The sequence below is a fragment of the Macrosteles quadrilineatus genome, unplaced genomic scaffold (genome assembly GCF_028750875.1).
Source record: "Macrosteles quadrilineatus isolate MER2022 unplaced genomic scaffold, UCM_ALF_1.0 Scaffold_9__3_contigs__length_116548681, whole genome shotgun sequence".
Taxonomy (NCBI): Eukaryota; Metazoa; Arthropoda; class Insecta; order Hemiptera; family Cicadellidae; genus Macrosteles; species Macrosteles quadrilineatus.
This window is the reverse complement of record NW_026542602.1, coordinates 110525795-110549447: the sequence shown is the minus strand read 5'-3', so window position 1 is coordinate 110549447 and position 23653 is coordinate 110525795. Positions and strand designations below refer to the sequence as shown.

Genomic DNA, 23653 nt, shown 5'->3' with positions numbered 1-23653 from the left:
AAAATGTGAGTGAAATCTTTGGCAAACTAGTATACGTTTCGGTTACATAAGTTTTGCTTTCCATAGAGATCAAGTAATTTTCTTTCGATAAATAATCTATTAAAACCCACTACATCTGAAGAGGATCATAAAAGCTGAAGATAATTATACAATCTAAGGCTATACTCCTTTTATCTATGATAGAATTTAATGCAGTATTGAACTTACCTTTGGTTTTTATGTAATTCCCACTTAGAGTGAGTTAATGTCATCCGAGGCCCTTCTTAGGACGACTTTAAGAACTACGCCGTGTCACCTCTCCTGAAAAAGGCAAAAATATAGACCCCTTATTTTTTCCTTTTGTAAATGAAATTAAATATTCATTCACTTAACAACAATTAGAAAGACTTTTCACTTTCCTATTTAAGGCAATGCATTACAGTATATTGATTGGACACTGGTCCTAGGACTCAGATTTTGTATTAAGGGACTCGCGCGCAACAGACTAAACGCACGGTCACGCTTACACACGCTTATATGATTCACGCAATATCTCTTCAACCCCTCTGCATACCATATCATTATTATAGTTTAAACTAAATAATATATTATTGAGATGGTTAGTAATACAGTTAATGTTTTGTTTTTTGTTTTTTTTTTGTTTACTTGTTTTTTATACATTGTCATCTTGATCGTCCATGGAATTGTCAGGCACTCTTTTATTTTTTGTCTTCTTCTTTAATGAGTTGCCCACTTAGCAGGAAATATACCTATAAATATGATATTTTTTCAATAGTGATGTCTACCAAGTTCTACATCATCCAACTCAGCGTATAGCAGTTCACAGTATTCGTACTAAATGCAGTAACTTTATATCATATAAAACTCGTCAGATAAAATATAAAAACGTAGAGCATTATAAATTGGACTCTACCGTTTCCGAAAGAAGGAAAAATTAAATTTAAGGTAGAAAGAAATAAAAGAGTTGATGTTTGTAACGCAAGCACGTTCTCTTACGGCTGAAATGCTCACATTTGTCATTCCGTTATTATTCCGCTGATTGGGATTTAATACCGTGGAAACTGGTTTCCGTGCGGTGTTTTCTAATAACCTTTTGTCTCTCGGGTAGTTGGATTCACTTTTCTTTTTGCCATCGATAAAATTCAGGTAACTTCGCTAGAGCTTACAAATGTTATTTAATCCCTAGCTCTAGTAATGGTATCTGCAATATTCCATAATATCACACTATGTTATTTTTCAAGTAATTAATGTCAAGCTTAAACTGTGATGGTCATTTGATTATTAAATAGTACGGTTGTAAAATGTGTAGGCTGATGCATTCCTCTTCATTTTATGTGTGTGTTTTACACCAATGACATTTATCCATCTTCGTAAGGCAATTAATTGTCCATTCTACCTTTACTTTCTAACATTGGCTTTTTGTTAGATTGCATTATTAATTAAGGGCCTAATAAAAGAATCCCCTTGGTATAGAATTGATCCCACTCGGGATTGGACGAACAACCTTGAGATTTGAAGATGAGCTGTGTTCACTGGAATACTCAGTCAAGAAACTACCTCTGTTTAAAAGGTTACGAATTCGGTCAGTAAAACTTAAAGACTGTAAATGGTATATGAAACCAATACGTTTTTGTATGTTTCATCGTTCTATTGATCTTCGTTGTGCCTCAAATAAACTATGATTTGCCACAGTATTATATTATATTGGTCTATAGTTGTTTACACCTTAACCATATGTATTATTTATGTAGAATATATCATCAGAGATTCGGGAAACTAAATAAAATCCAATAGGTATGAAATTAATTATTTTGATTTACGAATATCAAGGCAGTTTATCAAACTTAAATTGGACCCAAGCTCGATAACACAAGAAGAGGAAAAAATATTTCCCCCTAAGTGATATAATACTTTCAACAATGTCTTTTATCAGAGAAATGCCAGCCTTATGAAATCTGTAGGAATAGATGGTACTAAGAGGGACGTAAAACGCAGATAAATTCTGTTGAAAGCTCATGGAAACCCTTGTACTTGTTTGATGGTTAAGGAAACCATCTGCCTGTGAGTTATGCGGCTCTGCCATCTGACTGGACAATGGGACTCTAAATTTACGACGAGAATTTATTTCAATTGGCGAGAACGTGGTGGTATTTCCTAAATTTATAACCATAGAACTTCTAAAGTTATTTGGTCAGTAGTTATATGAAACAAAGTATCGTATTGAGGTAATGTTTTATAATAAATTTGTTACCATTGTGATTCTTATTACGAGGTCACAAGGTCAATGTCAAACCATTAAATAGTTGATTTATTCAAGGAATTTAAAACATCTAAAATAAAATGGCTAATATAGGACCAATTTTATCTTATATACAACAAAAAGGTAGTACGCTAATAAATTGATACCTACAGCAAATGTACTCATAGTATATAATTTCTTAATCTTATAAAAGAGTAGCTATAAGATTAAGCTACTACAAAATTACCACGATATTTCCTATCAAACTGGAATAAAGTGGTAGCAAGAATTAGATCGCAGGTCCAGCGAATATCCTGTGTCTTAATTTAGTAAAGTAAATCATTTTTGGTAAAAGCTTAATGGTTACGAAGGAAATTCCGAGAATCTGGGAATTGAAAATCGCCATGTTATTCATATGGAGAATGAGTAGACTTTTGTAATTTTAATGTTTATATGTTAGTACACTTGATTTATATCATTATAAGCTTTTGCTATGAAAAAATCTAACTCTTATGTAGCGGATAACCTAAAAACTCGTTAAGCCTAATGTTATTTAAATAAAGAATAGATCTGACACGTTTAACGAAATATTTGAGAGGAAATCCATTTTGTCCGCAGTTTTGCTGTAGGGGGTGTACTGAAGTTGTACGTTTTTTGTGTGCTCTTACTTACTTACTTACGTTGAAACAGATTACACTTTAAACGTGTTATCGTTCTAATAGGAATTGTATGTATATGTAATGCGTTTTGATTACAAATGAATAATAATAGTCTACAGCATATAGAATTAAAATAAAATAATAATTATTGATCTAAACTAAACATAAACACCTGAGGGAAAATTTTAAACTAAACTCTTTAAAAATAAATTTTAACAATCAGAAACAAAGAAAAGTTAATTGATTCTTTATAAAATATTGTGTAATTACAAGTGGTAAAGAAGGCATTTTCGACTAAGCAGTATTAAAATGAAGCATCCATTCGTAAATCGCTTATTTTACCAGAGAGATATGTGAGTATGTGTGTATTTGACTGTCAGATAATATATGACCAATAAGCTTGATTGATGTTTGGTAAACTCCCAATATGAAGCATATGTGTGTTTTGTTTGGTCCTAGATTTATTGAGTTTGGTTTATAAACTGAAAAGTTAACTATGCAATCATATATTTCGTTACAAATTCAAATGCTCCATTACATTTTCCAAGTAGTATTATTGTATTTTAATACAACAAGTTAATTTCTTACGTATGAAAAACCGAACCTTATATTTTAATGTAATCTTTCTAAGTTTTTAATGTGATGTCAAGCACATTTCTGTCTAAGTAAAGAATAAACTAATTGGTGTGGATTTTTCTAATGACTATTGAGGAAGAGCAGTGGATACTTTATAACGTAATCATTTTAAACTAGTGGTCGTCCAGTGGTCAAAAACTCGACCAAAAACATGCAATGTACACGTATTGGCTATTGGATGCTGAAGTAGACATCCCATCTAAATGGGCCAGCTGTCACAATTTTTTAAATTGTAGCTGTGTGAGCTATTCACCGAAAGCGTGTCTTAAATTCGATTTTCCACCTTATTTTTTGTTGCTGATAAAGTTGATGGGTCATAACAGTTGCTATAGCTCATCCAAAAAGTTTTACTTGGTAAAAAAAACTTCATTTATTCGACAGTCATTTAGGTAAGCGCAGTCTGGTGGTGGCTCACATCAACTACGACAAATTTAATTAAAAAACGTGTGACAACTTTAACATGGGGATGGAATGTAAAGGTGCAGGCTTCTCTATTTTCATCCCACGCTGTAAATAAAACATGTGATTGTAATTTCTTGTAATTTGTTTTGATTTTCTGTTTATATTTCGTTGTTATTCCGTCACCAGCCTGGCAACCCATAAAAACCATGTTAATTTTTTAAAATTTCAAATTAATTTTTTGTGCCTATATTTTTGAGCCTATTTTAATTTTTAAAGGGATTCTGCACATCTACAGGAAAATACCTATCTAACATGCGTAGACTTTCCCTGCGATGTACACGAGCTGAGAAAAAAGGTTTAAAAGAAAAATGCTTGCCTATTAATATATAGATGGATAGATTGTGTAAAATATTATGTAAAAAACTTGTACATTCCTGTACTCCAGTGATACCGTTAAATTATACTCGAATTCCACTTTCAGGCGAACCGTAAGGGTGATAAATCTATAAGGGATTGTTATTTTAATCTGATATAGGTAATATAATATATACAAATTACAATAATTATATTTATTTAGTAGACTCTCATGATGACTGGAAATCCGTGGGCCAAGCCAAAAAATTATAATTATCACGAAGTTCGATTTCTTGGGATTAAATGACACAGTTCGAATTACAAACACCTCATTTTCGTTAGGATTGGACATATTTATCGAAGTAACTCAAATCCCATTGCTCATTGTAACATATTGTCGAATAATCCCCCTAAGCGGTATCTAGGATTGAATCAACCATAATAGTCGTAATATGAAACTACATGGTTGACCTGCTTTCCTGGAGTTTTACGGAAGTGTCTCTATGGGTTGAATAGATTTGTTTGGGTCTCGCACTAAAAGGAATCTTCCATTTGGAAAGGGAAAGGAAAGGGCTCCATTTGGTCCATTTGGATAAATCTAGAAATCATGCAGTCAAAAATAAAGTAAAAATCTAACTAAGAATCGCAGCGGATGACACCCACCACGTCAGGTCACAGAGAGGGCAACCACTCACGTTCATCTCGTGATTCGTTCAAAGCTTGCCGAGGGCTGGCTTCGTGGATTATGGATGCCATAAAGTCATTTTTTGGAATTCAAAAATAGCTGGTACAGTACAGAACAAAAACTATCTGATGAGAATTCCGCTCTGGTGTTCCGAGGCGTAATAAGATTTAAACGGTTACAAAATCCGACATTGTATTCTTATGTTCGTGTGATACTCATTTTTCATTCTTTTTAATCATTTCAAAGTAACAAGCACACGCACAAAATAGGTTTCTTATTAGTGTACATTAAAATGAAACTTAATAGACGTAAATGAGTCATATTTAACTTCAACATAATGTTAATCTCATATGGTTTTTTTAGAAACACGTATATATCATTTTAATGAAAAATTATACTAGTATGTTAATTTATAATTCTTCAACCTAATACCACGCCTAAATGTGCAATTTACGTTTTAACTAATGTCATTTGTTAGCAGCTTTTATATCAAAAACATATTTTGAAAGGAAAAGTGGAAAATTTGCAAAAGAAACTTACCCAAATGCCAATGGTTAAAATTTACTTAATGCTTAAGCAATTATTTAAAGAACATATTTTTCCCCCTGTAAGATATATTTCCGTCAATTAATTCATGTCAATGTCAATTAATTCCAAATTAACTCACTCCAATTTTCTTCAAACATCTACCTAATGTCAAATCTACAACACGTGTTGATAAAATAAAAAGGACACTTACTCGCATTATTTTTGCCAAAGCCTAACGTTATTCTTAATTTTAATTATAAACGTAATGCACGATATACTTTTCCTCAAAGTAAATGTGTTTATAAAATGCAAAGGAAGCTTCTGTGATATATGGGAGAAAGGGTGAAACTTTAGCAGAACGTGCTTTCAGATAGATTGTTGTTTGACATCCGTGTCTGAGTCTAGGCTTGCATTTAAACCATACGATCTCTCTGTCTATAATTCTCCAAAGGTAAACTATTAGCAACATCACAAACGTGCTCAGACATTGGTACAATAAACTTTACCTTTAAGCTGGGTAATCATTTTCTCTATAGAGTTTGTTCAATATGCATTTAACACCTGTTCCATTAAAACATCTATGTATCACTATGTGTATCTGCAGTTTTGTATACAGTAAATTTAAAATAACGTACGTATATACTTAACTTGTGGTTAAGATTTTTACAACCTAAAAAGTCTAAAAAGGAATGACTGTCTATTTCAGTAGCATTACCTTTTAAGGCAATGAGGCTAGATAATTTTGTTGAAATGATTTTAAAAGTTGTAATTTTAAATGTTATTATTAAATTAAATTTTTAACAAGATATACTTTTATATTTTTTGGTGATCAGGCCTAATTCAAAATTGTCTGTAGTCTGCAACTTACACTTTTTTCAGATCTTACAAGTCGAATGCTTTGTTTCGTGAGCCTACTAAGGTTCACCGAAATACTTTAAATTTTTGTTTAAAACAATACAGAATTTACTTTTTCTGTGTAAACTTTTACATGATTTCATAATTTTTTTTTTCTTTCTACCGGTATTTCTTTTGGTACATAAAAAAAATTTACTGGTATTTAAATAGTACTTATACATCTTGCCCTGTATACATCTTGTATCTTGCCCAGTACTAAGAACCACGTGAACACCACGGTACGGTATATAAAATCATTATTAAAATGAAAATAAACTGTTAAGTTGCTACAAAGTAAATCTTACAAGTACTAGAATCAGGAACCGATCGCCAGAGGCGATCCTTATAACCTTCTTAAAAAAAAGACAAAAAAAACATGAGTCGCATAGGAGTTCTGACTCTGCAATAGATTTTTTGTATAAATAAGGAGTTTATAAATAGTCGGAATAAATATTCGAATTTAAATCAAATATACACCTAATGTGTTTGTCAGAAATACCACCGAGTATTTCGTGTTGTTTAGCATTCCAAATATTAATGACTCGCCTTAATGTCGTCCTGGCGGTGACGTGTGTGACATATCATGTGTCGCAATGTACATTGCACATATCGTTAAACCTGAAGCCGCATAATTGCACATGACAGTGGTATGATAGATAAGGCCATGTTTGTTTGTAGTAAACAAGCAAATCATAGGAAAAAAACAAAGCGTTCTTGTAAACCTTGATAGAAAGTTGTAAATACTAAATACTTATCTAATCGACATTTTAATAGCGTATATAGTGTAAAGTTATTAATAGTTTGTATTTTTAACTGAACCGGATTTGGAACAACTACTATCGAATTTAGAAAATGATTTTTCAGACATTCGTTTTGACTAGAACTAGATACAGTACTTGGCTAGTTATCAAAAGGTCGCAAGCCTGAGAAAGTATGTAGCTTTCCGATTTTTCAAAACTGGATCCGGCTGTCCTTGATCATTGGGTTTTAAAAACCGGACTAATGAAATAACTGGTCTTAGTTAGTAACAAAGCTACGCTAGACATAACACTCCATTCTATACTCACCCTTAAGTAAAAATTTGCACATATATGGCATCCCCATCTTAAATGGTAATAAAAAAATGAAATTAAATCATACATGAATATAAGTTATAAAATGATACTATTTCTTTTACTATCACAATTTTTTATTATTGTTCTTTTTATCTAAAAAAAATAGATTAAAAGAAAACATATAATACATTTGGTCCTCCAATTAAAGTGAGGAGTTGGTATAGACTAATCAATTAATTCCTTATAAAGTTAAAATGATTTACATCTAATAAAACATAGTAGAATATATTTCAATAGTCCGGTAAGCAGTAACGCTAATTTTCTACGTTACGACAAATAGTACTATTAACTACAATGATAAATGATCATTAGGCAAGCGTTACGTACGGTTGCAATTTGTTTGGCACAACCCCAAACATATGTTCTCGTGTTTCGTTCATCAGTGTAATGAGTTAATCATTTTAAACCTGCGGAGTAGACTGTAGTAAAGATTTACAATATTAATCATTGCGTTTGATGGTGAAGGTGTAACTCTTTATTTATAAATAACAAGCATATTTATGCTAACATTATGACACTCCCTTAAATTGAATATTAAGTTTTAGTTCAAATGATTGGTTTTTCGTAAATTCGGTTTAAAAACAATGGTGATGTTCAACAAGTTTCAAGTTTGTTTAAAAGCTCATTTCTAAGGAAATATGAGGAAAGAAGGAAATATGCTTGTCACAGCAAACCTGCTGACTAAGTGAATATTTACTCTTCTGATTACATTCTGACTATAATTATTTCCCTAAATAGGGGAACTTGATTAAACTATGTACATCCATGAACAAGTGATTTGCAACAGCCCACTTTTTCTTTATAAGAATATGACCATTTGAATTTACAATTTTTTTTACTTTCTTCGTAACCATTAATTTTACAGCTTTCCTTATGGATACAAATAATTTATTTGTTGTTGATATCCAACGAATGTTATGAGGAAAATTTGTCATTTTAATGTTTTTAGGGTAAAATAAAAGAAAAACTGTTTAAACATTGCAAAACTACTCATTTCCAAAATACGGTATTGATGGTCCGCGAATTTCATGAATTTAAATATGGCCCTAGACGTTTATGCCAAACAGTGTATGTTTTCTGTGGCCAAACTTGATCAAGCCAAACCCAAATATATCGGTTTCACTGGAAAACACACTCACATGCGTATTACCACACCAAATACTGTAATATACTGTAAATACTGTCCTTACCTGTATTGGAAGTTTACCAAAACTAAATATTATAATGCTTAATATGTTATAAAAGCAATATTAAAAACTGCATTAACATCGAAAAAGATACACACAAAAGTAAGGATTTTACTTGACATCGTAAATAGATTTAATCTTGTATTTGGAAATAACGTCGAGCTCCCATTCATCCTTCAGCTATTGTTGGGTGTAAAATCACCATATACAGCTGTAATTCCCTTTTGTGCCAATTGTGAATAAAACACTGAACAATCTAGTGTACAAAAGGGACGAAGATTGCTGTTCACTTGAATCGCATTTTGAAGCGAAGCTTGGATTGATTGCTTCTATTGATACTGAATTCGGCGTAGCATTCAGTGTGGAAATAGTGTTTTAAATTGTTAAATTACCTCACCGTTTCAATAGTCCTTACATAATGGAAGTATCAGTTCAGGATTTTGTTGAGTATGAGCATTGAAATATTTCATTACATTTTGTTGAGTATAAAACGTGTAATGTACACTATGTATACTCGTAATAAGCCAAGTATATGAGAGGTTTTTAAAATTATCACACAAAATAATATAATAACGAAACAACTTTTAAAGGAATAGTGTTAAGTGATCAAATGAGCTTGTACAAGTGGTTTCGTTACGGTCGAAGCGTAAAATAAATCTTATCTTCCTAGGGCCTACTTTATTGTACAATAGATACAGTATATCTTTGGCTTTGAACAAAATCTAAGCCTTATCAATGATGAGTGAGTAAAAAAAAATATCAACGGTAAAATACTTTTATACGACTTTTCTTCGAATGTTGTCACCTCGATAAAATAAATATCATGGTTAAAGTTTACAAAATAGTGCCAATAATTGACTTTTACATTTTTATTGTAATGCTTTGTGTTATTTTACTTATCTTAATGAATTTAAATCAAAACTACAACAATTAAAAAAAATAGTGTGACTGTTGTTTGTAAAACTAGATTATTATTAATATACAGAGTGACTATGTAAAAGAATTATTCCTAAATACGTAACCAAGGGGTTCACTACTACAAAATATTTTCTTACCAAATATTTCAATTTGATTTGAATCCAATAACATATAATATTCTTTAAATGCTACAGAACTGAACTCTCCCTACTTACACAACATGCCTTGATTAGTAACTATTGAGAGAAGAAAATATTAACATAACACTCTGATAGAAGGATAGAGTGTTTGATGTTGTGATTTTTAATGATTTCCTTGTTTTAGATGAGCCGAGACTTCATAACATAGGCAGCAATTAATCATGGCGTTGCGTCACTCAATGTCATATCGGCCTCGACTAAGTCTCTCAGATTCAGTTTTAAGCTAAGTTTGTTTTTTTTTGTGTTCTAGTTTGTTTACCCCCCCCCCCCCTTAATACGTTATAAAGTTGGTTTTAAGTTTTCACCATTAGATAAAGTTAGAGTTCGATACAATGCTATTATTTCTTACTTAGGAGCACTCATCAGACACGGAAAAGAGGTGTTTTTCATAAATGTTAAATTCCAGTGAGATGGACTTGGATTGTGGAGTGCGTTTGGTTAACGCGGAATCGAAAGGAATTTCAATAAGCTTGGAATGCTTTATTCTTGCAGAAAATCCTCAGCAAAACTCTTTTCAACAACTTCCCAGCGTATTCCCTGGCAACTTTGCTATAATTCGTAATTTTACGCTTTTTACAAAGTTTCTAGTTTTATATGTTTTATCTCAAACTGTATAAGCAGTTTATAATTTAGAAACATTATAAAAAAAGCTAACAACTATAATACTTTTCAATTTAAACCTATGTATTATCACATATAAGAGTATTTATATATTTGTATCTAATAAAAATAAATTTGCATAAAGCAGATCACAATTAATTATTGATAAAAAGTTTGGTTAAAGAAAAAATTATGAAACGCGATGGAAAGAGAAGTTGAAGACAATGTGGAAGAAAAGTAGAAGACAAAATGGAATAAAAGTGGAAGACAAAGTGGAAGAAAAGAGGAAGACAAAGTGGAAGAAAAGAGGAAGACAAAGTGGAAGAAAATGGAAGAAAAGTAGAAGACGAAGTAAAAGAAAAGTGGATGACAAAGTGGAAGTAAATCGGAAGAAAGTTGAAGACAAAGTGGAAGAAAAAAAGAAGACGAAGTGGGTGAAAAGTACACTTTTCTTCTTGAAAGTGGATGACGGAGTAGAAGACAAAGTGAAAGACAAAGTGGAATTAAAGTGGAAGTCAGAGTTGAACACAAAGTTGAAGAAAAGTGGAAGACAAAGTGGAAGAAAAGTAGAAGTCAAAATGGAAGAAAAGTGGAAGAAAAGTAGAAGTCAAAATGAAAGAAAAGTAGAATAAAAGTAGAAGTCAAAATGAAAGAAAAGTAGAAAGCGAAGTGGAAGAAAAGTAGAAGAAAAGTGAAATAAAAAGTTGAAGACAAATTAGAAGACGAAGTTGAACAAAAAGTGGAAGACAGATGGAAGACAAAGTAGAAGACGAAGTTGAACGAAAGTGGAACACAGAGTAGAAGGCAAAATAGAAGACGATGTGGAAGAAAAGTAGAAGAAAAGTGGAAGACAAAGTGGAAGAAAATTTGAAGAAAATTGAAAGCAAAGTGGAAGACAAAGTGAAAGACAACGTGTAAGAAAACGAAGTGGAAGATAAAGTGAAAGAAAAATTAAATAAAAGTAGAAGACATAATGAAAGACAAGTAGAAGACAAAGTGAAAGAAAAGTAGAAGACAAAATGGAGTAAAAGTGGAAGTTAAAGTGGAAGACAGAGTGGAACACAAAGTGGAAGAAAAGTAGAAGACGAAATTGAAGAAAAGTGGAAGACAAAGTGGAAGAAAATAAAAGTGGAAGATAATGGAATAAAATGGAGTACAAGACGAAGTGGAAGACAAAGTGGAAGAAAAGTGGAAGACGAAGTGAAAGAAAAGTAGAAGATAATGTAGAAGAAAAGTGGAAGACAAAGTGGAAGACTGAGTAGAAGAAAAGTGGAAGACAAAGTAGAAGAAAGTGGAAAAAAGTGAAAGACAGAGTGGAAAAAAGTGGAAGACAGAATGAAAGACAAAGTGGAAGAAAAGTGAAAGACGGAGTGGAAGACAAAGTGGAAGAAAAGAGAAAGAAAAGTTGGAAACAGAATGGACGACAAAGTGGAAGACAAATGGAAGAAAAGTGGAAGACAGAATGGAAGACAAAGTGGTAGAAGAGTGGAAGAAAGTAGTAGACGAAGTGGAAGAAAAGTGGAAGACAAAAGTGGAAGAAAAGTGGAAGACAAAGTGGAAGACAAAGTGGAAGAAAAGTGGAAGACAAATTGGAAAATAAAGTGGAAGAAGACAAAGTGGAATAAAAGTGGAAGACAGAGTGGAAGACAAGGTGGAAGAAAAGTGGAAGACAGAGTGGAAGACAAAGTGGAAGAAAAGTGGAAGACAAATTGGAAAATAAAGTGGAAGAAAAGTAGAAGACAAAGTGGAATAAAAGTGGAAGACAAAGTGGAAGAAAAGTAGTAGACGAAGTGGAAGAAAAGTGAATGAAAAGTTGAAGACAGATTGGAAGACAAAGTGGAAGAAAATCAGAAGACAAAATGGAAGAAAAGTAGAAGACATAGTGGAAGACAAAGTGGAAGACAAATGGAAGAAAAGTGGAAGTCGAAGTGGGAGAAAAGTGGAAGACAGAGTGGAAGACAAAGTGGAAGACAGAGTGGAAGACAAAGTGGAAGAAAAGTGGAAGACAAATTGGAAAATAAAGTGGAAGAAAAGTAGAAGACAAATTGGAATAAAAGTGGAAGACAAAGTGGAAGAAAAGTAGTAGACGAAGTGGAAGAAAAGTGAAAGAAAAGTTGAAGACAGATTGGAAGACAAAGTGGAAGAAAATCAGAAGACAAAATGGAAGAAAAGTAGAAGACATAGTAGAAGAAAAGAAGAAGGCGAAGTGGAAGAAAAGTGAAAGAAAAGTTGAAGACAGAGTGGAAGACAAAGTGGAAGACAAATGGAAGAAAAGTGGAAGTCGAAGTGGGAGAAAAGTGGAGGACAGAGTGGAAGACAAAGTGGAAGACAAAGTGGAAGAACAGTAGAAGATGAAGTGGAAGAAAAATAAAGACAAAGTGGAAGAAAAGTAGATGACGAAGTGGAGGAAAGTGGAAGACAAAAGTGGAAGAAAAGTGGAAGACAAAGTGGAAGACAGAGTGGAAGATAGAGTGGAAGAAAAGTGGAAGACATAGTGGAAGACAAAGTGGAAGAAAAGTAGAAGACGAAATTGAAGAAAAGTGGAAGACAAAGTGGAAGAAAATAAAAGTGGAAGATAATGGAATAAGATGGAGTACAAGACGAAGTGGAAGACAAAGTGGAAGACAAATGGAAGAACAAATTAAAAATTAAATATTAATTTTTCAAAAAAAAAAGTAAAAAAAAGTGGAAAAGTATTTTGTACATAATATTACGGTTGGGTAATATTATTGATCTTGAAAAGTGGAAGTCGAAGTAGGAGAAAAGTGGAAGACAGAGTGGAAGACAAAGTGGAAGAAAGGTGGAAGACAGAGTGGAAGACAAAGTGGAATACAAATTGGAAAATAAAGTGGAAGAACAGTAGAAGATGAAGTGGAAGAAAAATAAAGACAAATTGGAAGAAAAGTAGAAGACAAAGTAGAAGAAAAGTAGAAGACGAAGTGGAAGAAAAGTGGAAGACAAAGTGGAAGAAAAGTAGTAGATGAAGTGGAAGAAAAGTGAAAGAAAAGTTGAAGACAGATTGGAAGACAAAGTGAAAGAAAATCAGAAGACAAAATGGAAGAAAAGTAGAAGACATAGTGGAAGAAAAGAAGAAGGCGAAGCGGAAGAAAAATGAAAGAAAAGTTGAAGACAGAGTGGAAGACAAAGTGGAGGACAAATGGAAGAATAGTGGAAGACGAATTGGAGGATAAAGTGGAAGAAAAGTTAAATAAAAGTAGAAGACAAAATGGAAGAAAAGCAGAAGACAAAATGGAAAAAAAGTTTAAGAAAAGTAGGAGATGAACTGGAAGAAAAGTGAAAGACAAAAAGGAAGACAGAGTGGAAGTCAAACTGGAAGAAAAGTGGAAGACAGAGTGGAAGACAAAGTGGAATAAAAGTGGAACACAGAGTGGAAGACAAAGTGAAAGACAAAGTGGAAGACAAGTGGAAGAAAAGTGGAAGACAAATTGGAAGATAAAGTGGAAGAAAAGTTAAATAAAAGTAGGGGAGAGTTGGACAAAACGGGACGGTTGGGCAAAACGAGATACCCTACGTTTTAGCGATACTAGTGCTACAATATAGCGGGAAAGCATAGGTTTTAGCTCTTGACCGCCATCTTGGCATTCTCAGTTGAACACGGAAGGCCAGAATTCAGTTTGCTTGAGTTATGATGTTTCAAAATTTTTTTACTGAGTTTTCGGCCCAAATCGTTGGTTTTTGATTGACAATCTTCTTGATATAGTGTCTGTGTGTGAAGGAATACAATTTAGGTAGCATTATGTTTTGTTTGCTGTTCATTTCCGAATATCTTTATGTGATCACCATATAGTTTTGCTGTTTAGTTCTGGCAGCAGCCATATTTGATTCCAATGTGTCAGGGTTGGACAAAACGGGATGGTTTTGAGTTGGACAAAACGGGATAGGCATTTTTAGAGTTGGAGCTAGAAGAAAGAGAAAGGAATGAAAAATAAAATGCCAGAATAGTTTAAATGAGAGAAAAGGCTAATATAAAGGGGCTGTTTGATATAAAAAAATAAAATTTGAAAAACAAATGGATAAAAAAGGAAAGAACCAAAAAAATCTTACCAAACCATCCCTGTTCAACAAATACAAAGGTCCATTGCACGGGAAAAATCCTCCTCATCTGTAGATGAAGAAGATCAAGGAAAATCAACTTCGTTTGGTTTTTAAACGATAACCGCTTATTTTTTTTTAAATATTTTTTTTTTGATTTGATGATAAACATATAACGTAGAAATTCCTATCCCGTTTTAGCCAACCATGGTTGGGTAAAACGGGATGTGTAAGGGTTTAGGAAATGTATATATATACATGTATAACGTATCGTAAATTTCAAAACAGTGTCTATATGATGAAATATAACAAATATACTACACTTTCATCTACCATTTTCAGATTTTTCATTAATCCCTTTTTTTATAAAATAAAAAAATAATGGTATCCCGTTTTGCCCTACTTTACATACATACAAAAATACAAAAAAAATATAAAATAACAAATAAATAAATAAATAATGAAATTATTTTAAAATTTGTTTACTCTTAAAACTTAACTTTTATATCCTAACCAAAGCAACCAAATTTGCTGATAATCGAATTACATTGAAATTTGGGTAGGTTCCTTATCAAATTTGTAAACTTTTCATTGAGGGAAAGATTTGTTGTTGATATGGAAATTGCTAATACATTATGTTAAATTGAAAGGTATATTGCGCATTTCGGTGTGACGATAGGTTGAAAAATTATACCAATGAAACACACGATTTTCCTGTAAAAATAGTTAAAGGAAAAATGTATTTTGGTTTTGTTCAACGCACGAAATCTTAAGAGGGAAAGCATTTTTAAGTGAATATGAAAACCAAAATTCGTACGAATTATTGTATTTTTCATAATTTAACTGACAGTTTGAATTTAAGCTTAAATGTAAAGCAATGTTATCATTGGTTAAATCGTCCACATATTCTCGTCTAAACCGATTATACAGATGACGGGTCGTTGTGACATGAGAATATAATACTCAACAGACGTGAAAGAAAAATCCTCTGCAACGTATATTTCTATATTTTGGAAAATGTTTCATCGAGAATAAATACATTAGTTAAAGCTGTACAACTGAAGTTTGTGTATACACAAGTAATTAAAATAAATAACGAATAGGCTTTAAACACCATTATTACACTTTAACTTTCGAATATATTGATGGTCCTAAAACTAAAACTAATATGTCATTTTGTTTTAAAATGTGAATAGTAGGTGATAATACTACTTCAATCGTCATGCTTAATTGTAGTATATTTTTACTGTTATGTTTTTTTGAAAAAGAAATTTAATAATACTATATGCTTCCAATATGTATATTAACTGAAATTAATTACTCATATTGATTAGGGATCTCAAGAAATTTCATTTTATGTTGTTTGTTGTTGTTCCGGATCGGTATGACATTCAATAAAAGGTTAAATTACCTGTGTCCGCCGGTCGATCCTAATATTGCTGTGTCCTATTACAGGAGATGCATTTCGGCAGAATAAATTGCCATCATCAGTCCTAATATAAGTACTTGATCTTCCCCATTGGGTGCGTCAGTTAGTTTTTACAATATTAAAGTCAAGTTTCATTTTACTAAGTTGTGCTTTTTAATTGTATAAGTGAATATACGTCAAGAACTTGTTTGTTGAAATGGGTATATTATTATCTGATCATTTACGTTTACCGACATAATTCAGTTAATTTTATGACACATTTATTTACGACTCATCCCTTTGAATATTTCTAACTTTTACTTAATAGCTGGTAGCTTTAAATGTTTCCCCCACCATTTTAAATTTAATCCAACTTTGATAAAAGAAAACATCGAAGTTTTGGAACACTTTGTTACTTTTAAAGTTCGTGTCATTGAATATTTTCACTGAACACACATGTTTTAATTTTAATTCGAAATATGAGAGAAACATTAAGAACATGTTTATTTAAATCTGGTCAGGCTCGGATATGTTATGACTAACATAAACTTATGTTATATAATGTTATGTTTATGTTTATCACACTTGTATTGTATGACTTAAAGTCATACAATACTGTTCGTTAATCAGTGCTCTACCTAAATCAATTTTTCAATTTTAACTTCGATGTCAAAAATCTATTACAATATCTATTTAATCCAATTTTATCTATCAAAATCTATTTACATTCTATTTACAAAAAGAAATACATTGACAATTTTAAAAAGTCAATAGTCTTAGAATCTGTTAAGTTAGTTTGGGTTTCAATAAAAGGGAAATCGACTTTTAAAATATTTAACTTAAGTTTTGAGACGTCGGTTGATGATAAAATATCTTTAAACTTTGCCAAGAATTTCCTTTCTTAGGAAATTAAAATTCTTACTACATCACTTTTCAATGTTATTGGTATAGTTGAAATGTAACTAAAACTTTATAATGTAAAATTAAAATTAATCTAGAGAACATGTGAAATATGTTCGCAATGTAGGGTTCGAAATGTATATTTCTTTAAAAGCGAGTAATAATGGCAAGCGTCTACAGCCAGACTGATAACTTATTGCAAACGAAAAAAACTAGCCACTGATAAAGAAGAACTAGTTTTACTTGATGACGTATGCGATCTGTCGTCTGTTTTGCTTAGCTCGTCCGCTCCAATCCTGTCCCGAGTCTCGTTTCAGTTCACTTAGCTGTTTGATTAGACCTAGCTTAGCTTTCTTTACTATTTTGTTTTTGGAATATTTTAAAAAGAAGTTATGAATTTCTTGTGGTAAATTACATTAATTGTATCAATGATGTGTCTTGTAGGAAATGAAAAAAGGATCAAAAGGACTTTGGTTTCTACTGTGAACAGTGTGGTAAACACACTGCTATGCTGTGAACAGTTACAAGCACAATTTATTGACTGTCTATGTAAAAAAAAAATCAAGAAACATGACCATGATAGTCATTTGGATAATAATGGCAATAGCAAAACTATTTTGTTGATGTTTCGCTGTTATATTTTAATTTGTTGTAGTCTTTTGAAAATACTTATCATGGAAGGTTTAGTTCATAGGTAGGGCCTTACTTTTTTGTATGGCTGTACACTTTACATTCACATATTGTAGTTGTTTAATTATGCTTGGTTATAACTCAGTTAGGTTGGTTATGCCTATAGCCAATCCCCATCGTTTGGCTAGACTCATCAAATCACAATGTAAATTTATTGTATAAATTAATCAACGTTTTCTATGAATGTTCAGTTCGGTTTAATGTTCAGCCATAAATTAATAAACCCGAAAGTTAAGTTAGGTCTGATGGACCCCTGGCCTAGAAGAATAGCTCGATTCCCAACCCATGTTTCCTATAAAATCCTTTCCCTTAGAATTATCCCTCTTTAAAAGCATACATGAGATTTTGAGGTTATTGGGATTACGTCTCTTTATGTTTATACTATGATGTAGGAGACGAAAGGCCGCAGTCATCCAAACAGTAAGGTTATATTTGTCCAGTGGTCAGGTTTTTTCGTTTGCAATAAGAGACCAGTCAGGCTTTAGACGCTTGTATAATAAAATGGACTTTAGTGTTTTCATTCCCTATCAATTTACATAAGGTATTTGTCTAAAACAAGTTTGCATCTTAGTTTCTGAAGTGTTAAAAAATATATTTAGACAGCATACAATTTTCGTTCGGACTTTGGCGTATGTTTTTAAGCTCATATGAACCCTCATAAATATTACAACATTTTAAAATCAAATAGAGTTAGGTTTCTCACAAAGTTATACTTTTGTCACTTCGGATATTCACTTCCTAAGGGGAGGCATATTGCGTTATTCAATTCAGAAGTTCTACTTAACAGTAAATTATCCTTTTATTTTTGCGGGATAAAAGAACGCATTAGAAGTGAAAAACTATATATCAGCATCTAATGGCATGTAAACAGTTTACTTTCATTAAAAACTAGGTGGTGATATGGAGCTAATGTGCCATTAGAATAGTGTAGCTGAAGTCATATATGAGTCGTCTTGTATTTGATGCATGTACTATATCCGTGCAGTTAATCTACTAACTTCTCAGGCTCTAATTCGCCCATTTTAATCTAATTCAGGACAGTATATTGAAACAATCAGTCAAGTGGAGTTTACGCATACTGTATACTGTAGTAGCAATACCAATGCGTATATAATCAGTATAACCGTTATATCACTACAAATTACGCATATTGCACACATAAGATACACATATCAAATATATTTATTAGTACACAAATAAAATATATATGTCATTTATTAGTAAATTAAGAGAATACGTATATATACAGGGTGATTACCGAGAAACGCATGTTTTTCAAATAACGAGTACTCAGGTAATTCTGAGCAAAAAATGTATTTATGAGTGGAAAAACAGTGTACACAATATGCAATTTCAGAATAAAATTACTTGCAATTTAGCATTTAAAAATTACATTTCTAACGTGGTAGTTAGAGAACATTGATAATTTTACGGGTCGCCTTTTGCTTTGATACAGCGTTGAAGGCGTTCCTTAAAACTTTCTACGGAATTTGCTAACATGTCTCTAGGAATGGCGTTATGATTTCCTGGCGAATAGCTTCTTTAAGTTCCTGTATTGTTTTTGGTTTGTTTATGTAAACTCTAGATTTAAAAAATCCCCATAGAAAGAAATCTGGAATTTTAAGACCTGGTGAGCGCTCGGCCAAGTGACACCACCAAAACATGGGATACCGGTAACTCTTTTAGGGAATGATCGCCGAAGGAATTCCATTCTAATGCGAGCTGTATGCGGACTGTTGCCCCATCTTGTTGGAACCATACGTCATTACGTATCTCGACACGTTGATTGCGCAGTTCCGACAAGAAATATTCTTCCAACATGTCTAGGTACCGTTGTGGATTCACTGCACTGCTTTGCCGTCGCGGCTAGGACTCTGAGCGGTTGCAAGGCGCACTCTTTCAACTGTCTCAGGGGTACTAACTGTCCTTGCCAGTCCAGGAGGTTTTCTCTTCAGCAGAGATCTAATTGAGTTTTACATTATGTATCCAACGCAATATCGTGTTACGATCAGGGGTAGCACCATGCCGTGCAATGTTAATTATGAAAGTCTCGCTGAGTCTGAGTGACTGATTCACCATTTGTGTAATATCGTCGCATGACAAACATACGATGCTCAAGGTCCCACATCTTGGCAAAAATTGAAACTGCACACTTCCCCCTACACATCGCAACAACTTCCGGCCGTCGCCGAACGATATTCCTTGTGTACTCCGAATGTCAAAAACATGCGTTTCCCAGTAATCACCCTGTATATTAAATTAAATATAAATTAAATATGTATCCAATCAATACCAGTATCTCATTATTTAAACCAAACTTAATTTACGAAATCAATCACAAGAATGAGAGGCAAAGATAAACATTCATTGCAATGTTTGGACAATCACCACTGTTAGCCCACAATCACATCCTATTTAGTGCGACAACAAATTACTGTTGAACCACATTTGGTCTAGATTGACTTTGCTGTAGGTTTGCGTTCTCAGTTAGATATTCATTATGAAAATAAACACATTTGAATTTTCTGTCCAACCGCTGCTTGAAAAGCGTTAGGAAGATTGAGTAGGACATATGTGCCCAGCTTTTTTGTTATTGTTTCATGTAAGTTAACACTTCGGTGTGATTAATTGTTTTGACATCGCATGCAGTAACAGATAAAGTCCAGAAAATCTTTCGTTTACCTTTAGTTTTGATTTTTTTTACCTAATTTTATGTTGAGACAAATTGAAATGCGAATTGAAAGAGTAAAATGTTTTAAGCCTAAGAACGTTTATTAAAATCCGTTATATTCATATTAATGTTTTAAAGGTTGAAATACCGTGCATATTAATATGCAAGCTAATAATCGCTAAATCTATAAATATCTTCATTTTAGTAATAAAAGGGATTAGGTAAAATGATAAAATAGTAAGTTCAGTAATAAAGGCGTGATACGTAAAATACTGGACATTTCTGTTGGTGGATTCTGGTCCTAACATGTTTGGTAAAGACTACAAATTTCTTACATTAGTGAATAAGTTTGAAAGTATAAGTAAAATAGTTCCAAACTATTTGTCAGTATTTCGGAAGTTTAATGAATTTTCGCGAAGGCGAAGGTCGTTAAAACTTTGGACATTTGGTTCTAAGAAAACTTATGATTCCCTATCTTAAACTTGACTTTTCTTACAGTAAGGGATGGAATTAAATTTAAATTTCATAGTAATACAGTTCCCTTATATAAAAACAGGTAGTCTTAAAACTTTTTATTTTTTTTTTATCAATTAAATTAATTTAAAGTAAACGTAAAAAATTTAGTTATCTACTGCTCTTTATTTTAGTATTATTCATAAAAAAAAAAAAACAGTGGCATTCTTTCATATCTACGTCACACTTAGTCAACATAGTAATAAACAGTTGATAAATATAAAAAATGAAGAATTAGCTAATAAAATTTATCTTTACTTAAATGACATTGTATATAAAGCTATGTTTTTTACGTATCGAATAGTTTTTTTTTTTTATTAGTAGATCATTTTTTATATTTTCTCACCATCAGGCCTAGTTACCACAGTTGAGGAAAATACATTGGGCTCAAGTTTAAACAAGTGGTATATAACAGCATCTTTTTATATACTTCCATAGTCATCTAATACGACATATCTGTTGATATTTATTGATGAATACAACGTTAAATTATACTTTAAGACCCTCTTATCAAAATATTTTCAAACCTATTCTCTACAGGGTGTCCCGGAAATCTCTACCAATATTTTAGGGCATTGCTCCCGGGTAAGAAACATACCTAAATATCATATTTAAATTGTCCGGAAGTCCTTAGTTACTCACACAGCCACCATTTTGTTTTTTTCAGTTATTAATTTTTTTCTAAAGAATGGTTAAACATACAAAATGGAAACTTTGCACAAACATTTATGACAACTAGACAAAGCCACCAAAAATGTTTGAAGATTTTTCAAATTCATAAAACAAAATGACGGCCGTTTAACATTTTGTTTCTTAAATAACTCGAAAACCATTGATTAAAAACAAAATTTTAAACGGCCACCATTTTGTTTTATGAATTTGAAAAATCATCATAATTTTTTTGAAGCTTTGTCTTGTTGTCATAAATGTTTGTGCAAAGTTTCCATTTCGTATGTTTAACCATTCTTAAAAAAAAAATAATAACTGAAAAAAACAAAATGGCGGCTGTGTGAGTAACTAAGGACTTCCGGACAATTAAAATATGATATTCAGGTATGTTTCTTACCCAGGAGCAATGCCCTAAAATATTGGTAGAGAGTTCCGGGACACCCTGTATATCAGTTACCAAATCTAGATTTTAACTTTAATTGGTAATAATACTTAATTTTTTTATATTTATTAGATAATACCTGGGCGTTTTACTTGGCCTATAAAGTTCAATCGGTTGACTATTACACCAAAAATTCATAATCTTAACCAACACGAATGAAAAACCAAAGTAAAGGTTTGATTCTTAGGTAGGGAACAAAAACTTCCCTGAGCATCTGTCAAAAGAACTGTTAAAAGCCAACGAGGAAGACAAATGTCTCTTGAAGCTTATCCGTTGCCATAATCTGCCTTTACTCAGTGTCTCTCTCTGCTGTCACCACCTTGCGCAATGTTCCATCTCAAGGAAACCATAACAACTGTCATCACAACGTAAAACAATCAGATGAGTATTTATCATAATTGATTGGTTAAAGTTATTACTAATTGAATTCATTTAAATAAATTTCATATATATACGTTTGCTGTATCGATAAAATAAAAGTTTTAAACGTCAGTTGATCACTCAAATTACATTTTACTAACCTAATTACTGTACTTACAAGTTAGCTTACACAAAACGGAACTTTATATTACCTTTGTCAAACAACATGAATATCAAATTCATCACAATAATGCATTAGGTGGTCAAATTTGGATTCTCTATCATACCTGAAAGCGTTTTGTAGTATTTAAAATAATAAAAAGATTTTATTTGTATGCAAATAAGCCATTTCTTTTTTTACAGGAGTTGTAGGTGTAGCTGGTCAAACACATGTACAATGTTTCTTCTACAGGGAAATTTTTTATTCTGAATAAATACAATCGAGTAGCAAGAGCAATTATTGCAATTAATTGTTACATAAGCACTCATTCTAAAATACAATTAGCCAAAATAAACACGATACTTGGCTCTTGTAGTTTTACATTTCTATAATTAGTTTTGCACCTGAAGAGTAATTTAAAAATGTAATCATATGTCTTGTAATCATAACATTGTCTTGTAATATTTGGGCTATCAACGAGATAAACAAAATTTTTTCGGTTAATTCGGCTAAATTATTTTCTGCTAAACGAATAGTGCCGTTGGAGTTAAGTTTATCTTTCTGTTTTAAGTTGAAGATACGGGCCACACTAACTAAGCGTCACGTTAATTTCCCTTTGCGTAATGTTTCATATCCAATAGTGTTCCTGAAATATTTTACCTACTGTATCCGCATATTCCCTTTCCATTACAATCCTCAGTATTGCAAGTTAAGAATATGTACTATGAAGTATGGAAACATGTACGTGACTTAAACAGCGTTCAATCAAATTCTACATACGCTAAAATCTATTTAATTAGGGCACTATTTGATATATTTTGTCTACAAACAAAGTTTTATTTATAAAATTTAAAACAAAAGAGTAAAACGCTAGTTCGAAAGTTCATGTTAGTCTAATGCAGTTGCATTACTTTCTGGTTTCATTAAATTTCTGAGCTTTCAACTAATTGAGAGTAGAACATATAAAAGTATCGCTTGACAGGTGATTTAAAGGAGTTTTTTTTCCTTGAGAACTCCATAATAATTTATCTTGGTTACACCAAAATAAATGTATTTATTTATCAAGCTGTCTATTTATGATTTTGACATTTTCTCACATTTATATATATTTCGTACGTTTCTGTGTTTTGACGTTGCAACCATTCACGTTTGCCTCTTTTAAAGCTGTAGTAGAATAGCAAAATCAAAACATATGTCCTTGGATATAAACTAACACGTTAAAATTGTGATTATCCATGAATAACAGTTAGTGACAACCACTTCATTAGCAATCTAACAACTTCAACTGAACTCGCAAAAGTAATCAATGTTTCATTTATTTAGTTCACCCGCGGCAGTAAAGCTGTAAACACCTTTTTGATTAAAATCCC

General features: G+C 32.1%; 1 protein-coding gene across 5 annotated transcripts in view; it reads right to left on the bottom strand.

Moving 5' to 3' along the window:
• The window catches only part of LOC129002360 (RING finger protein nhl-1-like), a 184033-nt gene that overhangs the window by 89358 nt on the left and 71022 nt on the right, over positions 1 to 23653 (bottom strand). For all 5 annotated transcript variants that reach the window (XM_054430098.1, XM_054430102.1, XM_054430101.1 and 2 more), the window contains exon 2: positions 208 to 300. The gene's annotated coding sequence lies outside the window, so the exon portion shown is untranslated. The remainder of the gene's footprint in view (positions 1 to 207; positions 301 to 23653) is intronic.